This window comes from Muntiacus reevesi, chromosome 15, assembly GCF_963930625.1.
Source record: "Muntiacus reevesi chromosome 15, mMunRee1.1, whole genome shotgun sequence".
Classification (NCBI taxonomy): Eukaryota; Metazoa; Chordata; class Mammalia; order Artiodactyla; family Cervidae; genus Muntiacus; species Muntiacus reevesi.
Window position 1 is genome coordinate 32,189,630 of NC_089263.1, and position 4,606 is coordinate 32,194,235.

Genomic DNA, 4,606 nt, shown 5'->3' on the forward strand with positions numbered 1-4,606 from the left:
GCGGGGTAGGGTGGGGAGGGAGGGGCTGGGGGAGGGATAGGTCATGGCGGGGCGGGGGGGGCTTGAGTCTATGGCTCCTGGGAATGGAATGAGAGTCCAGGGATGGGCATGGGTTTGAAGAGAGAAGCATGAGCTGGCTCTGCCCTGGGAGCCCAGTCTGAAGGGGACGTTGGTCCATGCCCCTGGTCAGGGTGGTTGCGGGAGGGGGTGGGATGAGGGAGACAGGGGAGAATGAAGGAGAAAACTGAGCCCTAGGTTCACCGTGTTCATTTCAAAGGAGGAGCCAGGTCCTCAGGGGGAGGTTTCTAGGACTCTGCCCTTGGCATTGGGGGTTGGGGGGCGGGGGGTCCCCTCCCCTCCCCTCAGCCCCCTTCCCCAAGGGCTGTGCTTCCATGCTCCTAGCCTCCCACCTTCAGCTCAGGACATGTTATAACTTAGGCTAAACTGTGAATTCCTGTAGGGACGGCCTGGGCCAAGCTCTCCAGGTGGGCGGCTCTGCCCCCAGCCCTGTCCATGGATTTCAGCAGAGAGCTGGGCCCTTCTCTGGCTGTGTCTGGCCAGCCTGGGGCAGGGCCTGGGGCTGGTGGCCTTCCAGCTTCGGCCCCTGCATCTCTTCTCAATGCACTTTAATAATGTAACATATTACTAATAAACAAACTATTTATTTACCTGTGCGTGCTCCTTGCCTTCCACGCCCTTCTGGTCAGGGGGTAAGGGTGGGGGCTCCTGTCTGTGACTCAGCACCTCCTGCCCCTGTGAGCCTCACCCCCTCTCCCGAGAACCTTAGCACTGAGGGGCTCCTGGTTAGCGAGAGGCAGGAGTGAGATCTAAACCCACAGCTCTCGAGCACTGCTCTGCCTGCCAGACAAGGACCTGGAGCCCAGACACTCCTGCACCCCACCTTTCCTCACCTCAAGAGTGGGCCTTTCCCGCTTCCCAGCCTCCACCCCCTAACCACTTCCCTGAGGAGGCCTGGCCATGCTAGAAACAGCCTTTGGCCTCCCTGCCTTCAAGGGTCCCATTCTGGGAGATAAATCTGATCAAATAAGACCCTGTAGGATAAACCTGTGGTGATGGAAGTATCTGGGCCGGAAGGCAAGAGGGCAGGGGAGGTGGTGGGGCCAGCAGGCAGGCAGGGATCAGTGTGTGTGCAGGGGGGGTGGTTCCAGCAAGGAGGGACTGGTGGGCAAGGTTTGGGTGCTTAGCGAGCTTGGCTCTTCAACCACCAGGAGAGTGACAGTGCTGGGGTGGGATTTGTACCTTAGAAACTCTTGAACTCCCTTTAAGATAAAGCCCATAGGTTTTAAAACCCCAAAGGATGTGTGAAAAGGGGTCCCTCAAGGCGGGGGTGGGAAGTGGGGAGGGGAGCTAGGGGCTATTCACGGGGATGGTGGACAGAGCTATGACAGGACCAGGGATAGAGGGTGGGGGCCTGGGGGTGCATGCAGAGAGGGACCCGGGCATTCTTCCCTCCCCTCTCCTTTGTTCCCCTCCCTCCTGCCCCACGTGCAGGGACCCAGGCTTTTGGAGATTTCTTTTTGGCCATGCAGCATGTGGGCTCTTCCCCCACCAGGGATAGAACCCGTGTTCCCTGTATTGGGAGCACAAGAATCTTAACCACTAGACTGCCAGGGAGGTCTGATCCAGGCCTTTTGGGATTTGCTGGGAGATTTTGCTGAGCAGTAACTCCTGGAGAGGGGACTGTGGCAGGCTGGGGACAGTTCCCCTCTCTGAATCTGAGCCCAGCTTCCAGCTGGCTCGCAGACCCCCGCAGGGCCAGAACTGCCCCCCCCCCACCACTTCTGTCTGCACTGCACTCTCGTGGGCCAGCCCCATGCCGGAGGTTCTGCATGGTTCTTCCCGCTCCCACACGTGCCTTCCCAGGGTGAGCAAGGTGGCCCCAGGTGCTCAGGCCAGGAGTTTGGGTGACCCCAGCAAGCTCTGGGCTGGGGGCAGAGACCCGGGATCTCCATCATCCTTTGTGATCTTGGGCAGACCTGGCCTTTCCCGAGCCTCATTCTTCTTGTGTGGAAGAGGACGGGGCTGGACAGCGCCTCTGAGAGGCCCCTTCTTGCACACTGTAAGGGGATCTAAGACTAATTTGGCCTTTGGAAGGAGCTTAGAGTCAATGCCTAGGTCAGTCAGTTCTTCCAGCTCATAACTGGGCCGCAGCGGCAGCAGCATGGACTGACCCTTCCTCAAGCCCTGGATGGTGGTGGAGAGGGCAGAAGGAGTGGGTTCTGGGAGTGGCTAGTGGGGAAGGTAGGTCTCAAGCCCTGACCACACCTGGATTGCCAGGCAACCTCTAGGAGGTCCCTGCCCTCTCTCTGGACCCCAGTAGGTGCCCTCTTTCCTGTGGTGAGTCTCTTGGCTCTCCTGTGGGCCTACAGCAGGGGACCTGAGGGACAGAACACATTCCTTTGTCTCTATGGAGGCACCCCAGGAGAGGCTAGGTGGGCAGGAAGTCGTGTGCATCAAGGCATGACATGAGTCCATGTAAATCCCATGTAAATGAGCCGATGGGGAGGGGCTGGCTGGGCCCTGGGCTGCTGCCCTGTTTCCCCCTGACTGGCCAGCCACACAGTGGGCCCTGGGGGTGGTGGGTGGGAGGACTATAGGGTTGGGCCCTGGGAGCATGGAGATCCACACAGTATCATGGCAGCAACACCAGCCTCTTGGGGGCCAGGTCAGGGACAGGAGCCAGGCTTGTCCTTCTGTCTTCTGTCTTGTGCATCCCGCCCCAGGGGCACAAAAGAGAGAGTAAGACGGAAAAACCAAAGCTCAGCTTTCCTGGAGAAGTCGGCAGGGGATGGGGGACTCCTTTATGCCTCCCTCTGCTTCATAATTCTAAGGGCCACTGAAGTTCGCCTGGGTGATCAGTGTCCTACCATCCTGTGGGCCAAGGCTACTGCCTTCTCATCTCTCTGCTGCTTGAAACCCTGTAACAATTCTCAGCATTCATAGCCCCAAGAGCCCTGATCTTCTCCATCCCCGTCTCCCCTTGGTCCTCCACCTTCCTCTGCTGGAGACAATCTGCGCCTTTTCTTCTCTCAGTCCCTCCCCTGGAATGCCAGGAGGAGGATGGGCCCAGGCAGAAGTTGCACAATGACCTCGGAGGAGTCCTAGACCCCACTCGGCCTCCGTGTCTCTACTGCTCAGTCCTGAGCTGGGGAGAAGAAGGAGCTTTAGGAGGAGGGCACCTGGAATCAGGCCCCAGGGTCCTGGGGAGGGGAGGTGCAGGTCCTGCCCTCAAGCCCTTGCAGCCTGGTAGGGGAGGCAGATACTGAGCTGGGTGGTGACTGTACTTGCAAGGGTCCAAGGTGGGAGGAGAACCAATCCATTTTGGGGGAGATGTCAGGCAAAGAGCAGAGAGCACCTTGGAGGGTGAGTAGATGGTGGAAAGGTCACTGATGAATGGAAGAGGGAAGAGCATTTGCAAAGACCTGGGTGTGTGCAAGAACTTAGGGTGCCATAGGCTTCGTTGCAATAATGTGAGCTCCAGGAAGACAGACAGAGGGACATTGTCAGTTGTGGTCACAGCTGCATCTCTAGCACCTAGAAAAGTCCCTATGATACATTCTTGTTAGATGAATGAATAAGATGAAAGAGGAGCGAGGTTCTGGAAGTGAGATTAGATTACTACATCAGTTCCTGGGGTCAAGGCCCTAGATCTTTATCCATTAGGTTCTAGGGAGTCTCCCAAGGGTTTTGAGCAGGGGTGGGTGGGTGATGATGGTAATGATGATAAGGATGATGGGGATCTGAGACCCAGTTTTTTACACACTGTATCCCTGCCTCCCTCACTCCAAGTTCACCACTGCCCGACACACACACCCCGACCGCCCCCATCTCCCCCAACACACACCCAATCCTCAGGCATTTCCAGCTGCCTCCACGGCCCAATTTTAGCTTCTCACTGTCTGGAAAAGCAAGTGGAGAGTCTGGGATGGTCTTTCCCAGCTAGGGTCTGGCCAGGAGGTCTGTGGGTGTGGGCTGGTGAAATGGCTAATTCAGGCTCAGGAAACACTCTTCTGTTGATGTTATTTAACTCTGGGAGGAAGAGGCCTTGGGGAATAAAACAAAAGCAAAACCCACATTCTCAGGGTCACCAGTGGCCATGAGCCAGCCCATAGAGAGGAAAAAACACAGACTCACACCCAGGAGATCCTTGTTGATGTCCTGATATCTTTTTGTAGGATGGTGCCCATGCCAGAACTGCTGGACCTGACTAAAATCCCAGAAGTCAGGCTGGCAGTTTTCTCAGGTTGGGCAAGATGAAATGGCTCAAAAGGGCTAGGTAGAGATGAGCACATACGTGTTCAGGGTTGGGTTGATAACACAAAGGCAAACACACGGCCCACATCCTTATCCAGCCCATGTATCCTACCCAGGTCCATAGCAGACACCTAATCAGTCATGGCTTTCCTTTCTCCTGAGCTCAGACAAGCAATTTTCTCTAGAACTGCCTTCTAGAAAAAGCCCTTGAAATATAACTCAACTGAACTGAAATGCACTGGAAGGATAAAAAGACATACTGGATTTTGAAGATGTAATATGAAGAAAATAATTTATCTTGTTAATAAATTATTATGTTGATTACATGTGG